Raw genomic sequence first — 24311 nt, forward strand, 5'->3', positions numbered from 1 at the left:
AATAACCTCAAAGAATAGTTAACAATAAATTAGAAATTGGATGTAACTGGTCGAACTAACTTCAAAGCATAAATAACCAAAAATTTGAAAGTAGATGCAAATGCATTGAACATCGAACTAGCCTCTAAAAATAATTGACTGAAAATCAGAAACTAGATGCAAATGTATTCAACTAACTTGAAAGAGTAATTAACGATAAATTGGAACCTAGATGGAAATGCAATGAACTAATCTCAACAACTAATTAACGAAACATCGAAAACTGGATGCAACTACACTAAATTAACCTTAATGAATAACTAACGAGAAATCATAAACTTGATGCAACTGCACTGAATTAACCTCAAAGAATAATTAACGGGAAATCGGAAACTTGATGCAACTGCATTAAACTAACCTCAAAGAATAATTAATGGGAAATCGGAAACTAGATGCAATAACTACATTGAACTAACCTCAATGAATAATTAGTATAAAATCATAAACTTGATGCAAATGCATTGAACTAACATCAAAACATAGTTGTATTATTTGTAGGGAGAATATAATGTCTCGACAAGTATAGTTTTACATTTTAAATAGTGTTTATCATAATTATTTTATTATAATTGAGAGTATCGTGCTATTCAAGTAGTTTCAATATCATCTTCGCCACATTGAGCATTCTCATCAAACTTCAATTATTAAACATAACAACTAAAAGAAGTCAATAGGGTTTATCAATGTTTGGTGTTTTTTTTATATTGAGAGTGCGTGGTGCAAGAAATTTGAATGAGTGATTAATATAATTTTCATATATATCTCATAGCTCTGCGTAATTGCTAATATTTTTTAAAATAATTTAATATAACGGCACCCATTCATAGGACGGGTTCGAAAACTAGTATAAGATTTATGGCGGAGGAAAAAGAATCATCCTAACCTAAGAGCATTCCCAATGCAAGTGAAAATGGGGGTTCGTGAAAATAGTCACCTTCATTTTGTGGAAAATGAATGCCCAATCCACATGAATAATTGGTCACTATTTTACCAAGGTGAAATCTTCAACCGAGATAGTGGTTGACTTGATATATTCGGACGGGATGTTGGATTCCGTCTCGTGTGTTTTTTTTTTTTTTAAATTGGTTCTTTTTCGACGGAAAGGTTTCATTCCGTCCATCTCAAGTGTATTTTTGATTTTTTCGGTTTTTTTTTTAACTTCAGACAAAATACCAGACGGGATGTTACATTCCGTCTCAATCAAAAAACCTCCAGACAGAATCCAACATCCCGTCCAAGATTTTTTTTTTCACCTTTGCATTGCACGGTTTCACCTTATTTTTCACCAAAACGGTGAAAAGAGGGAGAATAACTACCTACGTGGAGATGATAAGGGAGAGAATAAATCCACTTCCATTGTGAATGCTCTAAGGTGATAGACAACTAAGACAAGATTATTATCCCATGAAATATACTAGTTTTCGAACCCGTCCTACGAATGGGTGCCTTTATATGAAATTATTCTAAAAAATATTAGTAGTTATGCAGAGCTATGAGATATATATGAAAATTATATTAATCACTCATTCAATTTTTTTGCACCACTCTCAATAAAAAGAAAACACCAAACCTTGATAAAACCTATAGACTTTTTTTAGTTGTTAGGTTTAATAATTGAAGTTTGATTGAAGTTTTATGAGAATACTCAAAGTAGTGAAGATGATATTGAAACTACTTGAATAGCAAGACACTTTCAATCATAATAAAAGAATTATGACAAACACTATTTAAAATGCAAAACTATACTTATTGAGACATTATATTCCCCCTACAAATAATACAACTATGTTTCGAGGTTAATTCAATGCATTTGCATCAAGTTTATGATTTTATACTAATTATTCATTGAGGTTAGTTCAATGTAGTTATTGCATCTAGTTTCTGATTTCCCATTAATTATTCTTTGAGGTTAGTTCAATGTAGTTATTGTATATAGTTTTCGATTTCTCATTAATTATTCTTTGAGGTTAATTAGTTCAATGCAGTTGCATCAAGTTTCCGATTTTCTGTTAAATATTCTTTGAGGTTAATTCAATGCAGTTGCATCAAGTTTATGATTTATCGTTAGTTATTCATTAAAGTTAACTTAGTGCAGTTGCATCCAGTTTTCGATGTTTCATTAATTAGTTTTTTAGATTAGTTCATTGTATTTCCATCCAGGTTCTAATTTCTCATTAATTACTCTTTAAGATTAGTTTAATACATCTGCATCTTGTTTCTGATTTATAGTTAATTATTTTTCGAGGTTAGTTCGATGTTCAATGCATTTACATCTAGTTTCAAATTTCTAGTTATTTATGCTTTGAAGTTAGTTTTACCAATTACATCTGATTTCTGATTTATAGTTAATTATTATTTGAGATTATTTCAATGCATTTGTATCAAGTTTTTGATTTTCCGTTAAATATTTCTCAATATATTGTATCTAATTTCTGATTTACCATTAGTTAATATCTTATTTTAGTTTAATGCAGTTGCATCCAATTTCTAATTTTCCGTCAATTATTCTTTGAGATTAGCTCAATGTAATTGCATCCAATTTTCGATTTATAGTTAATTGTTCTTTGAGGTTAGTTCAATGCATTTGCATCAAGTTTCTTATTTCCCGTTAATTATTTTTTGAGGTTAGTTCAATGTAGTTGCATCAAATTTATGATTTCCTGTTAATTATTCATTGAGATTAATTCAATGTAGTTGCATTAATTTTTCGATGTTTAGTTAATTAATCTTTGAGATTAGTTTATTGCATTTGCATACAGTTTCTGACTTCTTGTTAATAATTTTTTAAGGTTAGTTCAATATATATGCATCTAGTTTTTGATTATTTATGCTTTGAGGTTAGTTCGATGTAATTACATCCGGTTTCTGATTTTTCGTTAACTATTCTTTGAGATTATTTCAATGCATTTGCATCTAGTTTTTGATTTTCCGCCAATTATTCTATGAGGTTAGTTCAACGCAGTTATATCCAGTTTTTGATTTTTTGTTAATTATTTTTTGAGATTAGTTCAATGTATTTGCATCTAGTTTTTTATTTCTCGTTAATTATTATTTGAAGTATTTGCATACCGTTTCCATTTTCCAGTTAAATATTTTTCAAGGATTTGCATCCAATTTCTAATTTCTCGTTAGTTATTATCTTACGTTAGTTTAATGTAGTTACATCCAGTTTTCGATTTTTAGTTAATTACTTTTTGAGTCTGGTTTATTATATTTGCATAAAGTTTCCGATTTCATGTTAATTACTCTTTGATATCAGTTTAATGTATTTGAATCCAGTTTCTGATTTCCTTTTAATTATCCAATATAGTATGTAATATCAACTTCAAACATGACATAAAAATAAATTATGTTTGATTTACTATGTGGGATCATTAAAAATTATCTAGTTCCTGATTTCCTGTTAATTATTTTTTAAATTATACATGACTCACTATGTGAGATCTTCAAAGATTATCTACGGACGTGTGGTGTTATATTAATTATTCTTAAAAATATTTGCAACTATATATGCAGAACTATTATATATAAATATTATATTGATCAATGATATTAGATTTTTTTTACTACGTTAGAGATTTGACTCTCTAATTTGATGCGAAAGCGAACTCAAAGTTCCTTACTCACGATCTTCGTTTAAGTAAAAGTTGGAATAAGGATTCAACCAACCTAAAGTCCAGGACAACTACAAATTGGTTGTTACTCTTAGGAACTAGTGAGTAAGTTTACTACTACTTTGCTAAGTTTCTTTCCTATACAAACATTAAAGAAAAAACATTAAGATTTGAAATCATGCAATTAATACAAAATTCAATTTACTAAAGAAAATGTGGAGAGCTAATCCTCCTCATGTGAAAATAATATTTAGTTGTTGATTTGAACAGGTTCATTTGATTCTTCCTAGACTCATAGACAAGCCCTAATGGAAGAAAACTTGATCCCTAACATGTATGGCTCATTAAAGAGATCATACATGCTAGCAAGTGGAACCAAGTAATGACTTATCTCTAAGCTCATTACTTTGGTTCCTAACTAGACATTACACCAACTATCATTTTGGGATAGGATGTAGATCTAGTTGTTCTTCCTAACAACCTGCCAAGCCAACCACAAATATTCTCCCTCACATGAGATGGATTAACTCCCCAAAAGAGAAGTTAGCTCATGATCCTTGGGATGATGAATTACAAGCTAGAAGAACAAAAGAGAGAGAAAGAAGAAGAAGAAAAACCAATTAAACTCACTTGCTTTTTATTTTCTAGAAGAAAACTAAGGTTTCCTCCATTAAAACTATTACAAGCTTTCTTACAAAACTCAAACTAAAACTAAAAATGGCTAAGGAACTAAAATAATACAAGATAAGGAAAATAAGTCAAGGGAGTAAATGGAGTGTCCCCCTTGTTTTGTTTTCTTCTCCATTTGAGAGACATCTCATTTCCTCCCATGTGAAACATCAAACCACATTTACTTCATTTTTATCCACCACATTAAAACAAAGTGACACCTTGCCTTTTTTTTCACTATTAACACCTAATCTAATTAATTACATGCAAGGTGTTAACTTTGCACCAATAATTTGTCATTTTTGTCTTGACATGCTCCATGATTGATGACTCATCCAATCTTGTGGGCCTGCATAGTGGGTCCTATGTGTAGTCCAATGGCGGTTCGGTCTTTGGGCAATTTTACAACTTCCCGCCTATCGTAGAGTTCATCATACGATTGTCCGGCGGCTCACTTGTTACATTCGAGTCCCGGTTCAAGAGGTAGGAGCTTCGGAAGTTTGATGCTTCTGTGCGGATTTGGAAGAATTCATATATATGTCGTTCCTCGTGCTTTATTGTAGGTTTAAACCATATTTCCATGTTTACTGCGAATACCTGCAAAAGTATGAAAACATATTTATTTCATGATTATTAAATACATAGTTAACTAAATTTATATGTCTCAACGGGGTTTCATAATACACTTTTGGGTGCTTATCACACTACCCCTAAACAGCACTTTGTTTGTCCTCAAGCAAAGAAGAGACATTAAAACATATAAGTGGCCAAAAATGTGTAGTCCTAACTAATTCTCGTTTCGCAGAGTGCGGTTGCATTGACCATATACAACAAGGCCTTAAACCACTAGGAATTCCCTATTGGACGAGTTATAGCCTCGTGAGAGTTTTCCAGAGAAGATACTCACAAACTTCATTTATACTACAACGACTTCGATGTAAACTTCGTTTCCTAATTTAATCTCAGATATTCATACCTCTCCTTAGCAGGGAACGAGGATTGATTTCTTTGAAACTCAAGTTAATATGTATTCAATAATTAAAACATCTACATATGATCATGCATGCAGTGAACTTTTCATTGAAATGTACTAGCGGGGTTGTTTCAATCCTTTGGAGAGTGTACCTAAATGGGTTCTCACGGTATGTGTCGAAACACAATTTCACTCAAAATTTTTCCACTCGGGTTTTGTTAACTCCAATGTGCGGTGGGCACACGCGTTTCCTCACATCTCAATGATACGGTCGAGGAGCCGATGTCGATCAATCACGCCTACTACTTATTATCACACCACCCTACTCCTAATTGAGCTAGAGGTCTTTATTAGGTATTGTGGGGCTTAGGTGATAGTGTACAAGAAAATGGAAATGGATAATTAAAATTTACGAGTATGAGAGAATAGGGTCTTCATATATTTACACTAGAGAAATATTTGTTTTCTTTCCTTCTTCTAACTGAGTTTTTCTAACCTTTTTCTTAAGCATCTAATGATTTTTTATTTTATTTTTTTAACTGGCTTAAGAACATGATTCTATTTTTTTTTTTCCTGAAGCAAGTAACTGACTTTTATTTGGGACAAGTCTTTCTCTTTATTCTTTCCACATTTCATCCTATTTCTCATACTCATCACTTAGGTAGGTTATTTTATTTGGTTTAATAGATGGATAAGGATTTTTTTTTTTTTTTTTTTTTTTTTTGGTTGGTGAAAATGAAAGGTTTGATGAAAGGTTCAGTGGAGTGACTAGCGGTAAAATTTGTAACAGGTAAGAATTTTTAGCTATGTCGATCCAAAGATGGCCTAAATTCTCACCTAGGGTTCGGGTGGTGATCAAGTAAGTAGATGCGTGATTTTCTCTAATCGGAAAAACTACTCATCCGTGTCATCACACAAAATCACTCATGTCAAGGTTTTGGTTAGATTCTCACAGATTTATAGTTTAAGTAACTAACCGTTGGTTCGAAACTTCTTGCTATGTACAATCAATGATACTCTCGATACATGAATGTTCATGAAAAGATGTATAAACTATTGCATACATATTATCCTAAGTTTCTTAAAAAACAAATCCTAATTCGGATACTAATGTGAGATTTCTAGACAATTTTCATCATTGAAAAGAAAACAAGACTTTGTCACTAAGTACAATTATTAATCATGAAATAAAAACTATATACAGGTTACAATTTGCCTAATATTTGCTACAGGGTTAAAGCACCCCCAATTGAATGATGTTTAGTCCTCGAAGTATCAATAATTAAAGAGAGAAAGTACCTGAGAACCGTGAGCAAAATTAGGGCTAGATTGCTGGAACAGAAAGGTTGGAGAACATAATATATTATTCAGAAAGAACAAGAAAATGTTCAATAGCACACTAAACATAGCACACGAAATAAAAAACAATAGCATATGAAACATGAAAAACAATAGCACACCAAACATAAGGTTTAGCTAGATATATGTACAATGGCAAACTCAAGTTTACCATCCAAATGATGTGAAGTTAAAGCGTCCTCTTGAAGGAAATGCATTTCCTTAGCATCGCGCCAAAAGATAACACCGCCAAATTTACGCCCATTATTAGTTTCGGCTTTCCTCAAATGTGTCTTCATAGTTTCATCCTTTTGGGTAACAAACATGCCTATGCCTGCCGAAGGTACCGAAATGGACGCCTTCCATTGCCTAAACCTCAATGAACGAATGATTATGTTTGTCTTTGGCACATAGAATCTACCTTGACCCGATCATGAAAAGTAGCCGCAAACCGTGGGAAATGTGTCTTCATGATTAAATAGCAAGCGGTGACCGGTAAGAGTATATACTGATCTTGAAAAGTGCAAGCTCGTTTTAGGTTGGAGATAACACAACCTATGATATTAAATAATGTATGACCTTGAGCTAGGGCACCGAATACAACACAAGCAGCCTCATTGGCAGTAGAAAAATGCCAATCTCCCATAATGTTCAGGAGTACAAATAACATCGCAGTCCCCATGTTCATGGTCATGCTTGCCAAGGAAATGGTGACGTCCACGCCATGCCACATGGCCATTTCCTTCTCGTTTAATCTCAAGACCATCACCGTAAGTTTCACAAAACGCGCCACTTTTTGAAAAGAAACGTAAAATTATGATAGATGTAATGCCATGATGCAACGAGTTAAGTGAAATGGAAGATCCAAAGTTAGTGCAAGTTGTTGTTCGAAAAAGATATAAGGTGTGTCACCAACTTGATTGTGAACCCGTCTAAGTAGAAACCATGCGCATGGTTGAAAGTCGTGTGTCTTCCATATTAGCATAAAAGTATGCAGCCAAACTTCGGAGAATAAGTTTGGTCAGGTTGAAGAATTAGGGAAGACCATCCGATGTTTGTAATGTAGTCACGGAAGAGATGGCCATAGGTATTGGAATCCATTATAGACTGAAAGGATTGCTCAGGAATGAGTTTGGGAGGTACCACGTTTGATGAAGATGCAATTGATGAAGATGCCATAGTGGATGAAGTAGAGAAATATGTAACGACAAAGGCAAACTGGATGGAAAAATGAGTATGTAAGAGAATAGACCCTCCTGTAAGCACATGTTAAATTATATTAGTCACAACGCAAATGATGACAATCCTATTAAGCATTTCATACAAAAGAAGACACAAAAGTAAGACAAAATTCATAATACGACGAAAAAAATGTAATAACATATATGAGTATTTATTTATGGACTTAGTAATAGTAGAAAATTATGGATTGTTATGTTGATCTTGGAGACGCATAATGTGCACCAGACTGTTTAGTTCTTCCATTTGTTGGCCGAGTTCCATCTGAATGTCCCCTTGGTGGCAGAGAGAGTACGTTTGATTTTTCATTAGGAGGCGTGATTTTGCAAGGATCGAATGATTTTCCAAGATCTCCTCCTCGTTCAACATCATCGTTGCTTGACGATCTTGGAAATCTGAAGAGTTGTGATGATGATATTCGACGGCGTGTAGTTCCCTCAAACCCTGATGAAGAAGTTTAATGCCTTCCATGGGATTAATAATGTTCAACATGGCATTTTCATCAAATAAATGGTCAGAATTTGAGTTTGGGTCATTCCGGGTCCTCTATCGAGTATCGAGTCCAAAAACCAACGGAGTAATCTGTTTGGAGTACTTTTATTTGTGCTCTTTGAAGGGTGTCTCTGGAGAAATTACTGGATAACCCCAACGCATCATAATCTGCGATACTAAAGTGGGTAGGGGTGCTAACCTTCTTGTTTTCTTGGTGATTACGTTCCAGAGGTGTTGGATTAGACAAAAATCATCTCTTTGAGTCCGCAAAATCCAAAGTAGGTGAAGTTGAGGCTTTGTGACTTCGATTGGTGTGATGTACCTACCACATTGTGGTCCCAACCCGATGGAGCACAACACGCAATTCTGTTTCAAAGAGCGTTGAAGAACAATGTGATGTGTATTTCCGACTTCGCCATGAGATACGGTAGCTCGTAGTAAAGTTTTGGCGGAATCAAATGATGACTCTTGAAAAAGGGACCCCGGTATTCACCGGATTTGAAATATGTCGAGATCATAGGGACCCCCGGTATTCACCGGATTTGAAAATTCGAACGCGTTGTCCATAGGCATTGAAGTAGAATTTTCCATTTTCAGATCCGCTAAATTGGTAGAACATCAAAACCAATTCTCGGAATAACCAGGTTCTTTGAATGATATAGAAGAGGCGTCCATCCGCGACGTGATGATTTCGTGTCAAAATAAGGAGAAAACCGCCATCTTCGAAAAGTTTTCAGGTAGTCTTTCTCTGCCGTTATTTTTCTTGGTTGATCCATTGGTAGTATTACTGAGATAATGATATGGGAAATTGTTTGAATAAGAATGGCTGAAAAAGAAGAGATTTATAGCCAATCTATGAGTCTGTACCAATCTGGAGTCCAAGTGTAGTTAATGACCCATGTGATTATGAACAGCATCATAGGGGATCCACAGTAAGTCTTTGTCATGTCAGATATCCAAATACAATTAATGAGATGGTTTAATGTTAGAAAATACGGAGAAAAGTTTCACAGGATAGTTAGACTTACACGTAATTTCAGAAATGATGATCATAACTCAGTAATAGAATATGGATAGAATAATCGAGCTGCATGTGTGACAAGTGTTATGTGTACCTTGTAGCGTGCGCGATTTTCTCTGAACACCATGTGTATCCATTAATTATTTTGGTGAGTTTTGGATGGCCTTTATTTATTATGGTTTGTTTATTTATTTATTTATTATTATTATTATTTTTTATTTATTTATTTATTTATTTTTAGAGAGGAAAAGACAACTAATATACACAAATATTTAATACGGAACTTCTCTATTTAATACGTAACCCGTACAAATGTGTGAGAATTATTTAACACACCATACTAATATACAAAATGAAAATCATAAAAAGATACGGTTACATAGATCTAGATGTTCTGGATCATGTTATGCATGAGTGACAAGAGAATAATGATAAACACTGTTATCCACGAATACTGTGATAGCCCATTCGCGTTGCTCCTTTTCCCATCGCTCTATTTGATTCATTATGTTCAAGAAATTGAGAATTTGTGAAAAAGAATTTGTGAAGAGGGAGAGAATTTATAACTTGATTTCTGACCGTTGGAATCAGTCCGTTTGGTTCTGACCGTTGGGCTTTGAGAGTAGGCCCAATGCATCAAGGGACAACTAATATAGTAGGAATCCATTATTTTGGGTTAGGTCCAATATTTTTGCCCAAGCCCAAATGATTTCCAGAAATTCCCCTTATGTCCCGAATTGTTCCGAAATTTTAAACTTGGAATTTCGATTCGTTTTAACTCCAAATTGAACCAATAAGATATCAAAACGATCGGCATTAAAAATTCCATCCACTAGAATATGACATAATCACATTCAAACTCAATTATTATTATTATTATTTTTTATTTATTTATTTACACTTTTATACATAAATGTACAAGACGAAAGGAACGTGTCAACAACACCGGAAATCCAAATAAAACAACACATCACAACAACTTAACTCAAGCAACTTTCATGTTGGCTCTGGGGCGAACCCAATCCTGCCAGACTGTGGCTTAACCTTTATGTTATAGGGGCCTAGGGTTCAGGACGATACCATCCCTGACCAATGTGTAATGGTCTAGTAATAATATTACCCTTAGTACATATGGTATAGCCTCAAACCGCCCCTTGATACAGTCACATAGAAAACCGATCGGGGTTGGCCTGGTGGAATCCATTGCCCGCACGAACTAGGAAATGTCCGATGTTGCATATCACGACTTTCTTTGGGCACCATGCTTGATGCTAAGGGAAAAACGAGTATATACATGTTGAGTCTTTTAACATCAGATCCTCAAGATGAATGTGAGTCTTTTAACGTCAGATCCTCAAGACGAATAAGAGTCTTTTAACGTCAGATCCTCAAGATGAATAGGAGTCTTTTAACGTCAGATCCTCAAGACAAATCCCAACCTATGGGAACAACGGGACGACGACGAAGTTTATCCTGCTGAGTTGGTGTCAGACAATAATATACCTTATACCGGCTCATCTCTCGATAGAAGATCAAGACCGACGAAAAAGAGTTTGATGTTCATACACCACCTCATCCTTTTTTCGCCGACGCGACCAAAAAAGTACTACGACCATTACCTATTCGAGATGGGTGAGATTTGGACCAAATGATGAGTTGGAGTTCGCGAGGAAGAGAATAGAAAAGGGAGGAGAAAGAAGGAGTTGAAATTTTTGGTACCCATTGTTTTCCGGAGGCACGCTTGCTCGATTATCGAAGACATTTATACTCGCCAAAGTAGAGTTTTTGTGGACTATGGTTCCGGGCTTGCAACCACACACTCTCTGGGATTTAAAGAAAAGAAAATAGAAGAGGCCCAAATGGCGTACTTTCTGTTTAAAAACATGGGAAAGAAGTACACCATCGAATCTATTAGTCTATGTAGATCGGGTCATTGAGAAGAGTCTCTTCGACATCCGGAGAGTGCAACTCATGATAATGTTTAAAGCGTTGGCCATTTACTTGAAATTATTTGTCATCATTTTTACATTTTTCAAATAAATAGCCGCGATAAGGGGTGACAAAGCAGAGATCGTGAAAAGGACTAGACCATCGAAGTCTTTAATTTTCCCGGAAAAATGTGTAATCTTGATTTGTACAACAAAACTTTTTGACCCACTTTGAATTCTTTTCTCAATATGTGCTTGTCATACACTCTTTTCATGTTGGCTTTATAGGATGTCGAGAGATCATAGGCATCACTCCGAATTTCCTCAAGCTCATTTAACTGCAATTTTCTCTTCGTGCCTGCCGCGTTAGTATTATAATTGAGGCTTTTGATGGCCCATAGAGCACGGTGCTCAAGTTCAACTGGCAGATGACAAGGTTTTCCAAAAACGAGGCAATAAGGAGACATCCCTATAGGTGTTCTGTATGCCCACAAGGCATCAAATAATCATAGAGACCAGTCTTTTCTAGATGGATTGATAGTTTTTTCCAAAATGGATTTGATCTCTCTATTAGAGACTTCTACTTGACCACTGGTTTGAGGATGATACGGAGTTGCCACTTTGTGCGTGACTCCGTATTTCTTTACTAATTATTCAAAAATTTTATTGCAGAAATATTTTCCCCCATCACTAATTATAGCTTTTGGAACACCAAATCGAGATAAAATATTTTCTTTTACGAACAAAACAACCGTTTTATAATCGTTAGCACGACATGTCAATGCCTCAATCCATTTTGACACGTAGTCAACTGTTACTAGTATGTATAGGAAGCCATGTTAATTTGGAAATGGACCCATGAAGTCGATGCCCCATACATCAAAGATTTCCACAATTAAAATGGGATTTAAGGGCATCATATTGCGTTGAGTAATGCGTCCTAGCTGCTGGCAGCGATTGCATGCTCTGCAATGTTCATGTGCATCTTTAAACAGTGTTGGCCAATAGAATCCACATTGTAGGACCTTGGCCGTAGTTTTCTTACCACTAAAATGACCACCACAAGATTGTTCATGACAGAAGGATAACACATCATTGTGTTCCTAATCGGGGATGCAACGGCGGATTAGTTGGTCGGAACAATACTTGAAGAGGTAGGGATCATCCTAGAAATAAAATTTCACAGTGGATAAGAACTTTTTCCGATCATTACGAGACCAAGATGAAGGGACTTCTTCGGTAACTAAGTAATTTACTATGTCAGCATACCAAGGAGACGAAAAAATAGAGTACAAGTGTTCATCTGGAAAAGAATCACAGATAGGTTCTGTATCAGTATCAATATCACTGACAAGTCGTGATAAATGGTCCGCAACCACATTTTCGCAACCTTTTTTATCTATAATTTCTAGAGTAAACTCTTGCAAAAGGAGAATCCATCGGATCAACTTTTGTTTTGCATCTGTTTTTGCTAATAGATAACGAAGTGCCGCATGGTCAGTGTAGACAATAGTTGGAGAACCCACTAAGTAAGGACGAAACTTATCCAAATCATATACAATGGCGAGAAACTCTTTCTCAGTGGTGGTATAGTTACGTTGAGCTTCATTAAGGGTTTTACTCGCATAGCAAAATGACAACTGGCTTATCTTCTTGGCGTTGCCCTAGTACATCTCCAATAGCATAGTCGCTCGTGTCACACATTAATTCAAAAGGTTTAGACCAATCAGGTGGTTGAATTATGGGAGCGGTAGTTAATCGTTTTTAAAATTTCAAAGGCTTGTTTGCAATTGAAACCGAAATAAAAACGGCATCTTTAAAGCGGGGAGATTGGTTAAAGGTCGAAGCAACCTTTGAGAAGTCTTGAATAAATCTCCTATAGAAACCTCAAGTGTCCTAAAATCTTGCCGAATGTTTCGAACTGATTTTGGTATAGGAAGTGAAGCAATTTTTTCTATCTTAGCTTTGTCGACTTCGATTCCGGCCCTTTGAAACGATATGTCCCAAAACTATTCCTTTTGTCACCATGAAATGACATTTTTCCCAATTAAGAACAAGATTTTTCTTCACAACGTGTAAAGACTTTTTCAAGATTTGATAGACAACTATCGAAAGAATCTCCATATATGGAGAAGTCATCCATGAACACTTCCATAAAACGCGTTCAACCATATCACCTGAAAATGTGAAGTATGCAAATTGGAAAGTACCGGTGCATTACAAAGGCCGAAAAGGCATTCGCTTATATGCAAATGTACCAAATGGACGGTGAACGTGGTCTTGTCTTGATCGCCAGGTCTATGACTATCCGAAAATAACCCGAATAACCATCAAGAAAACAAGAATGTGCATGACCCATTAAACGCTCGAAAGCATCCGATCGATGAATGGGAGTGGAAAGTGATTCTACGAGTGACGGCATTAAGTTTGCGATAATCAACGATATTCGCCATTTCCATCGATTCGAACGGAAATGCATTCATCTTTATCATTTCTCACAACCGTAATGTCGATTTCTTGGGAACAACGTGTATTGGACTTATCCAAACACTATCGAGATAGGGTAAATAATACCCATCGGTAATTTTAAAACTTCCTCTCGCATTACCACATCTTTCATGGTAGGGTTTAGTCGACCGCGGTTCACGCGACGCCTTAGCATTTTCTTCAAGGTGTATCGCGATGGGTGCACACAATGGGTGCAATGCCTTTAATGTCATCGAGGGACCATCCAATAGCGTAACGATGTTGTTGAATGACATTAATTAAACGAGCTTCCTGATCGTCAGTTAATTGTGAATAAATGATAACTGGGTGACGACCATTTGGATCAAGCTGTACGTATTTTAATTCCGAAGGAAGAGGTTTCAAATCGAGGGGGTGGAGAATTGGTATTAAAGATTCTTGAGGAAAGTCATCATCCATGCAAGAAACAGATTGATGTTCATCCAAGTTATCTTGGACATTACAATAGTAGGGTCAAATAATGGTATTGACTCTAATAACTCATTTACTTCTTGTGTATAATCATCGTCCTCAAACTCGGATTCGCTAAATGAAAGAAATTGATACACTTCATCTTCTGGAAACAAGTTAATTTGTTAAATACTTTTGCGGAATGCTGTCAACCCTATTCACCTCACCATCAATGTCAGTCTCTGGAATTTGTTTCATCAATTTGAACACATTTACCTCTACCGATAGATTTCCGAAGGACATGGTCATTGAACCATCCCTACAATTAATAAGAGCATTAGCAGTTGCTAGGAACGGACGTCCTAAGATGATAGGAATGGAATCGCATGCAACTTCTGTATCCAAAATAACAAAGTCTACAGGATAGAAGAAGTCTTGGACTTTTACGAGGACGTTTTCCACAATTCCTTTTGGATACTTTATGGAACGATCGGCTAACTGTAGAGTCATGGTGGTAGGTTTGAGCTCATGAAAACCTAGTTGTTTAAATAAGTAATATGGAAGTAAGTTCACACTAGCTCCTAGGTCTAGTAGCTAAAAGAGTCGTATATTTGTCACCTAAGGTGCATGGAACCGCTTAAATACCAGTGGTCTTTGTATTTGACTATACCATTGTGGTTCGCGGATGGATAGAAACCGCTTGATTGAGGAACGCTTTGTGAGGAACATTAGTTCTCCTTTTATGGTGCACATATCTTTAAATTTTGCATGTTTTGGTAATAGTTTTAAGGCATCGAAAAGGCAAGTTGATAGTCAAATTTTTAAAAGTCTCTCGAATTTCAAAGAAAATTCTCATCGGGTTTATTCTTTGCCAAGCGTGAAACGGTGCCTTAGGACGAATTTGGAAAAGGGGTCTTCTTTGCTTATTTCCTAAATTCGAGATGTTGACTTTGTTTGATCCGTGAATCGTCCGTAGGTTCATTATTAGAAATAGGTTCATTGAACCTTCGGATTCCTTTAGTTGATCATCCGCATAATGTATTTGATTGTCTACCTTTTTCCAAATCATAGAGTAGTGATTGCATGCACCTCACCTTGATTGGAGGTGTTTGTACCGGTGCATTAGTAAGTTCAAAGGTCGTGGTTTGTGGTTTAAGGTTTGAAACCGCTTGTCCAGAAACACGCTTTTCCGACTCTTTTCTTGCCCAATTGTTGAAGTGATTGTTGGATAGACGCGTTAAAATTTGAGACTGTTGTTCATTCATGTAGCTAAGAAAGTCTCGTTTGACCTATCCAAAACGGGTTCATGCGCAGTTGTGCAATAGGTAGTAGTTCACGATTATTCTTGAGAAGTTGTTGATTATAGTTGGGATCCGGATTAGCCGAACAAGGTCTGCGATTGGTTTGATAGTTAGCATTGGAATTATTTTGAAATTGACCTTGTTGGTATTGTTGATTATTTCCTTGGCGGTATGGAATAAAATTGTTGGTAGGTCGAACAGTGGAATAAATAAACCCGGAGGAGCCCCCATTTGTTGGTTATTTTGGCGCCGTTTAAATTCGATGTTGTCTCCACGGTGCATTAGAATGTTGAATGCACATGCCTCCTCCGATTGTTTAGTAGGGAAGCATATAACAAGGGACAATATGCATCGATGGTCGGACTAAGACAAAGGACACATGGGGGCGGTGTCAACGCGTTTATGACCGGTTTTGGTAGTTGATCGTTTACTTGAACTACAAGGGCATCTACTTTTTTTAGTTAGGGGATTCTATCAAATTTTTATTTCGATCGGGTTTTACCTCAAAATAGATGTGGCCTTTGTAACATTGTCCTTTGATGACCGAGGACGACTTCGTGTTACCCGGTGTACCTTTTTTCGCTTGTTTTTCAAGAAAAGTATAAGCTTCTGGTAGCTCCTTTGTCCATGAAGCAACCGCCGCTCATTATATCAAGAGTTTCTTTTTGATGATCATAAAGACCATTAAAGAAGAAACGAACAAGGACGACTTTTGTCTAGTTGGTGATGAGGACATTCTAACAAAGATCAATCGAAAAGCGACTCCATGCTTCTGTAAATGATTCATGAGGATTTTGACAAAAGAATTGAATTTTCGGAAGCATTTTAGTTGTTTTTTTCTCGAAAGTGTAAACCTGAAGCATGAAAGCTTGAACTAGTCTATTCCATGTATCTATGGATCGTGGTCATTGTCCCGCTAGCCGATTGACGCTTTTTCCGCTTAAGGTGAATGGAAACAAATCGAAGCAAGAGTTGTTCCTTAGAGGATCGGCGGATGGTGAAATGTTGTTGCCACTTGTTGGAAACTTCACGAAGATGATTGTAAGGTTTTTCGTTTCCAAACCATGATATATAGGTAACAAAACCGGAAAACGCTTGGTGGGATACGAAAAATCACCGACAATGTCCTCAAGTTTGATCGCAGAAGAAGAAGGTCCTTCCCAGAATGCAAGATAGAAGTCCGAGAGGGGCTTCTCTGGCTGAGGAGGATCGTCGGCCATAATGACGAAGTTGATGGCGGCGAAGGATTGTGATGAAGGTAATTAGCGTAAGAAGAACAATTTTTTAGGTGAGAACTTACGCGAATTGCTTATCGTGATTTTTTTTCGACGATAGGTATGTTCAATTTCTTTAGTGGAACCAGACCTTAATCTCATGCAAGCATAAAATTAGATCTAACTGACAGAAGGAATTTAGTAGAACTCGAATTTTATTATTATCTTAAGCATTAGAGTTGAAGAACATATGCCTAAACTGCTGCTAACGTAGCAGTGAAGCTAGGAATACGTGTGCATAAACCAACAGCCAGGTTACAAGAGAGATATGAGGGAGGCTTTCCGTGCAAGCACGGTTCTAATTAAGTAACCTCAATCTTTCAAGTTTCCTATACACCATTGGAATATGATTAAGATTTATGGAATTAAAATTTATGCAAATGCGGTATTAATTTTTATTTAATTTTTTTAATTTTTTTTTTAATTTAAAAAAAAAATTGTTTTTAAAGATTTATGCAAGGGTTAAAATACAAACATGCAAATACGATCTACTCATACAATACTAGGTGCAGTAGCATGTGAAGATACTCTACTCATACGTATAACTATACGAATAGGCAAACTTGTGTCATCGATAAATACTTCCATACGTACAGGCAAATATACATCAGTAATATGTATATGTACGCTAATTTGTAAATCGATATTACGTAAACGTATATCAACAGTAATAGGCAAATTTGAATCACTCATACGTATCTAATACATTAGCATGCGAATATAATATATATACGCAGAATAATATGACAAAACTAAACATGCAAAGTATTATACATAAACTAAAATACGACTCTTGTATTGCATAATAATTCGATTTCGACAATACTCATTGAGATTGCGAGTGTCATATAGAGAGCAGCTTTACCCCGTAGGGTTTAGAAACAACTTACCCAACTCAGATTTTAACCCTCGTTGAAATGTTCTCCTTTTTCTTGACAAAATCGATTTATTAAACAACACCATTTTTGAAAATGATGATTTTGGAGGGGAAAATAGTTGATTTTGACCTCGAAAATGACCTCGGGGACAGCCTGCGCACCGTCGAGATCTTTCCGAATTGAGCTCACACGCGTGATTCAGAGAACCGTAGCCAAAGTTATGGCCAAAATACCAAAACACATCCTAATTACTATGTATAACTCCTAAGTTATAGATGCTAACATGCAAATAATCACTCATTCGGTAATATATATGCTAAACATGTGACTTAGATATATATATATATATATATATATATATATATATATATATATATATATATATATATATATATATATATATATATATATATATATATATATATATATATAACCATGCAAAACAGTTCCATTTGTATGTATATATACATTAATATGTAATTCATGACCAGTTAACCGCATATATATATATTCACAGGCGTATTCACATGATTCATGCATATTACTAACCTAATACGCAAAATATAGTCCATTAACTACAACATAATAACTACATACATGTGAAGCATGCAAAAATATTTAAAATTTGGAACCTGCAAGCTTCCCGCAAGTCCACCAAATAAAAGAAACGTGCACAACAGACCAAATGTTTCACAGTAAGCTTAGTGATTGTTGTAGTCTAGTTTCCAGGTTCTAGCATTTGGAACATGTCAGTTCAACCAAAACCATAATGTTTATCAGTAGCAAAAATGTGGGAAATTTAAAAAAAAATGAAGAAAACATAAGAAAAATAAATATATGAAAGGATGAGCGTGGGGGGTTTCCCCTTGGAGCAATTCCAGTTTGCAAGCACAGGTCCTTGGGTCTTTAGAATGGCAGCGGCGCCATTTTGATATTAGTTTTTTTTTACTACGTTAGAGATTTGACTCTCTAATTTGATGCGAAAGCGAACTCAAAGTTCCTTACTCACGATCTTCGTTTCGTAAAGTTGGAATAAGGATTCGAACCAACCTAAAGTCCAGGACAACTACAAATTGGTTATTACTCTTAGGGAACTAGTGAGTAAGTTTACTACTACTGCTAATTTTCTTTCCTATACAAACATTAAAGAAAAAACATTAAGATTTGAAATCATGCAATTAATACAAAATTCAATTTACTAAAGAAAAGGTGGATAGCTAATCCTCCTCATGTGAAAATAACATTTAGTTGTTGATTTGAACAGGTTCATTTGATTCTTCCTAGACTCATAGACAAGCCCTAATAGAAGAAAACTTGATCCCTAACATGTATGGCTCATTAAAGAGTTCATACATGCTAGCAAGTGGAACCAAGTAATGACTTATCTCTAAGCTTATTACTTTGATTCCTAACTAGACATTACACCAACTATCATTTTGGGATAGGATGTAGGTCTAGTTGTTCTTCCTAACAACTTACCAAGCCAACCACAAATATTCTCCCTCACATGAGATGGATTAACTCCCCAAAAGAGAAGTTAGCTCATGATCCTTGGGATGATGAATTACAAGCTAGAAGAACAAAAGAGAGAGAAAGAAGAAGAAGACAAACCAATTAAACTCACTTGCTTTTTATTTTCTAGAATAAAACTAAGGTTTCCTCCATTAAAAACTATTACAAGCTTTCTTACAAAAACTCAAACTAAAAATTAAAAATGGCTAAGGAACTAAAATAATACAAGGTAAGGAAAAATAAGTCAAGGGAGTAAATGGAGTGTCCCCCTTGTTTTGTTTTCTTTCCATTTTGTAGACATCTCATTTCCTCCCATGTGAAAACATCAAACCACATTTACTTCATTTTTATCCACCACATTAAAACAAAGTGACACCTTTTGCCTTTTTTTCACTATTAACACCTAATCTAATTAATTACATGCAAAGTGTCAACTTTGCACCAATAATTTGTCATTTTTGTCTTGACATGCTCCATGATTGATGACTCATCCAATATTGTGGGCCCGCATATTGGGTCCTATGTAGTCCAGTCGATGGCGGTCCGGTCTTTGGGCAATTTTACAATTTCCGCATATCGCGTAGAGTTCATCGCCTCGATTGTCCGAAAGCGACTCACTTGTCGATTCGAGTCCCGATTCAAAAAGGTAGGAGCTTGAAGTTTGATGCTTAAATGCGGATTTGGAAGAATTCATATATATGTCGCTCCTCGTGCTTTTTTATTGCAGGTTTAAACCATATTTCCATGTTTATGCTAATACCCGCAAAAGTATGAAAACATATTTATTTCATGATTATTAAACACATAGTTAACCAAATTTATATGTCTCAACGGGGTTTCATAATACACTTTTGGGTGCTTATCAATCACTCATCCAAATTTCTTATAACGTTAAAATCTTACTATCCATTAAAAAAAATAACTCACCCTTGATAAAACCCTTCAACTTCATTTTGTTGTTTAATAATAAAAATTTGATTGAAGTTTTGTGAGATTGTTTAACAAGGCGAAGTTTATATTAAAGTTACTTGAATAGCAAGATGTTCCCAATCATACCAAAAGAGATAAGATAAACACTATTTTAAATACAAAACTATACTTATCGAGACATTCCCACAACTATGTTTTGAGGTAAGTTTAATGCATTTGCATCCAGTTTCTGATTTTCAATTCCGTTATTTATTTATTTTTATGTTAGTTCAATGCAGTTGCATCTAGTTTTCGATTTTCCGTTATTTATTTTATGAGGTTAGTTCAATGCGGTTAGTTCAATGCATTTGCATTTCCATCCAATTTCAATTTCCAATTCCCTATTAATTGTTATTCGAGGTCAATTCAATGCATTTGCATCCAATTTCCGATTTCCCGTTAATTATTCTTTGACATTATTTTAATGCATTTGCATCCAGTTTTTTTTTATTTATTGTTTATTATTCGATAAGGTTGCATTTGCATATAGTTTTCGATTTCCCATTAATTATTGTTTGAGGTTAGTTCAATGAATTTGCATACAATTTTCAATTTTTCGTTAATTATTTCTTGAGGTTAGTTAAATGTATTTGCATCCAGCTTATTTTTTGAGATTAGTTCAATGCAATTGCATCCAGTTCCCGATTTTTTATTAATTATTATTTAAAATTAGTTCTACGCATTTGCATCTTGTTCCCAATTTATAGTTAATTTTTCTTTGATGTTAGTTCAATGCAGTTGCATCTAGTTTCCGATTTCCCATTAATTTAATCATTAAAGGTTAGTTCAATGCATTTCCAACCAGTTTTTAATTTTCCGACAATTATTTGCATCCATGTTTTGATTTTCCGATAATTATTCTTTTATGTTAGTTTAATGCAGTTGTATTCATAGTTCGATTTCCCATTAATTACTTTTTAAGATTAGTTTAATATTTGCATTTGCATCAAGTTTTCAATTTTCTGTTAAATATTATTTGAGGTTAATTCGATGCATTTGCATCCAATTTTCGACTTTCCATTAATTGTTCTTTGAGTTTAGTTTCATGTAGTATTATATATTTTTTAAAATATTTGTCATTATTGGTTTGCCGTTATTTTTATTTTTTATTTTTATACATGTGAGCTTGCATTATAATGAATATAAAATTTTCTATTATATGTTTTGTGATGTTATTTTTTGTATAATTTAATTTTCCACTGTAATTTGTTTTGGTTTGGTATAGTGTTGAAATTACATATATTATAAAATTGGAAATTACATTGTAGTGTTGAAAAAAAAATTATAATTTATAAATTTAATTGGAATATGTCGTAATTACTGTGGTTTTTGAATTCCTTAATGATGACTAAATATCTAAATCCCAAAGTAGATGATGCATTAAACCTATCCAACTTTATTTGTTTAGGCCCATATAGATATATAGTGCATACAATACAATTTTATTTGTTGTCCGCCTTAGTTTTGGGTGTACAATGTTATTTATTTTATGATTAGTTTACTTTTATTTTTCCTTTTTTGTCCCAGTCACATGTGTGGTTAACAAATGTATAAAGTAAATATTCAGGAAACTCAATTCATTTTTTACTTCGTTATTTCATTGTCTTTTTCTTGAAAGAAACTTTAATTTGTTATGTTAAACTTCACCTAAGATTAGTGTGGAAACTATTATTTGTGGGGCGTAAGGGTTTTAGAAAAATCGTTTTTAGTATGAACTATTGTTTTTAGCAATTTAATTTATTGTCTCCTATTTTTTTCGTAATTAGTTATAGTGTTTAGGGAAAGTTGGAGAATTTGTGAAACTCTAGATGGGATTGTTTTATTTTTTATATCATATTTTTTTCGTAATTAGTAATAGAGTTTAGAAAAATATGGAGTTTATGTGAGTGCTCCAATTGTCTGATTTTTCCATATTAGTCTCATACTTTTTCGTAATTAGTCAAAGAGTTTTATAAATATTGGAGACTTTGTGAATGCTCAAAAAATAGAGCCAGGAGGGTACAACTATAATATAGATCTAAGGATAAGAGTATAAGGGTCTATTTGTTTTTTTGGTTTAAGTTATAAGAGGGACTTATAAGACATGGTCTTATAAGTGGGTCTTATAAACTGGTTTGTTTTTTATTTTAAGTTCCTCTTATAAACACTTGTAGAAAAAAAAAACAAACATACAACATCTTATAGATGGTTATTTGACAAATATAACCCTGCTTTGCATACCATTACATAGCACCAATTCACGTCTAATTTCATAACCACTTCACATACAAACAACATGTCAAAATAGAAATTCTTACATTACATTTAAATCCAAATACAACATAAAAATAATTTTGCTCAACACTCATGACGTTTCTAAACCCCAAACTCAATTCTTCTAAACCAAGGTGACCTCAAACAACTTGTACAACTCATTTACATTAGGTAGGGGATTGTTCTTGTACACTTGAACATATGGATTTCTCTGTTTCAACAAAATAAGCAAAGTTAAATGATAATGGATAATCAAACACACAATGTTATGAGTACAAATAATTGAATACAAGCACTTACCTAGTTACCTCAATTACATTTTCCCAAACTTCTTCCGTCCAATCACAACCCTCCAGTGCATAATTGAATTCTCCACCTGCTAATCGAACACAATTTCTCCATGACATATACTTTCCTTGAGAACTTCCCACCTATTCTTATAAACTTTTGCATTTATACTCAATCCAAATCTTTCATTCAATTCATTTTTCACATGTTTCCAACCATTAGGTTTTAGGTATGAACCTTGGTATTCAATTCATCTATACTCAGTCACATTGTCGACATTATTAGCCATGATATATATGTTCTAACGTAAACAAGCAAGTACCTTAAAAAAAAAAAAAAAAAAGTTCATTATAGATTATTTCAGCACTTTGAAAATCTAAATAACAATGCATATAGTTCATTATTCAAAATTGTTCATATAGTTCATTATTTTACAAACCAAACAATTAAAATTTTCACACTCACAAAATTATTGGCGTATTGGTTGCAAACTTGCAATGAACTTAGCTACAAAGAATATACAGAATAACCTTCCAATGATTTTACAATTACAATCGGATGGAAGGCAACATCTACAAGAAATAATGAGTTGTACAATCTATTGCAAGGCGAAGAAACAAACATTCAAACTTGAAACAATGTTCATTTACAATCAGTGGGAAACCATATGTAAAACAACTCTACTAATTAGTAATGAGTCCACAAATGTGAAACAATATCAAGTAAAAAGGATATTGTATCTAACCCCAAATGCAACTAATGAGTCCACAAATGCCTTTGATGGTTTTCCTTGGACTACAAAAATCTAAAACACATACATTATCGCAAAGTCTCCAAATTCAGAGTGAATGGCAGTAAATACAGTGAGTCTACTTATTAGTACTTACATAGAATGAATGGCAAAATAATCAGGCAAATAAGAGAGGCCATTCTATATAATTAAAGTATATGTCATCATTTTATATTTTAGGTGTTGTAGTATTTATCTCAGATTTTGAATGAATTAGTCTTTTATAGCTTTTAGACATCGGTATTGGAAACATCCCTAGTTCCTTTATCTATTATGAGGCTAGGAATCCATCAATGGCTAAACAATCATTTAATGATGCCCACTGTCCATGGTGGTTTATTAAGTCCTTTAATCCCACAAACGGCTGCACCTTGTTAATGGCCCGCTATAGTAGGGTACCTCTCGTTTGTTTTTAATATGGAAACTGTAGTAAGGACTTATGCTTATTAGCTCTTCCTCGTAAGTCACAACACCATCTGTATCAGCATTAATTCATTGAAGCTTTGTGTATCATATAGGCTCAAACAAAAACAAAGTGCAAGAAGATGGTGATAATTTCAACTTCAAGTTACTCGATACAATAGAAACATACGAAGGCAGTAGCAGTGAATCAATTGAATCAAACACACAAAGGCAGTAGCAGTTGGATCGACATACCAGTAGCAAAAAGGTGCAGCAGCAGTAGCAGCAACACAATCGATAATTTGTTGGCTCGGTCGATAGGAGAGATGGAGCTCGTGATTGGTGGCAGCAACAACAACAGCAGCGCGCACACGGTGGAGCAGCAACAATAGAAATGGAGGCAATGGGTGTGGTG

This window comes from Coptis chinensis, chromosome 4, assembly GCF_015680905.1.
Source record: "Coptis chinensis isolate HL-2020 chromosome 4, ASM1568090v1, whole genome shotgun sequence".
Lineage (NCBI taxonomy): Eukaryota > Viridiplantae > Streptophyta > Magnoliopsida > Ranunculales > Ranunculaceae > Coptis > Coptis chinensis.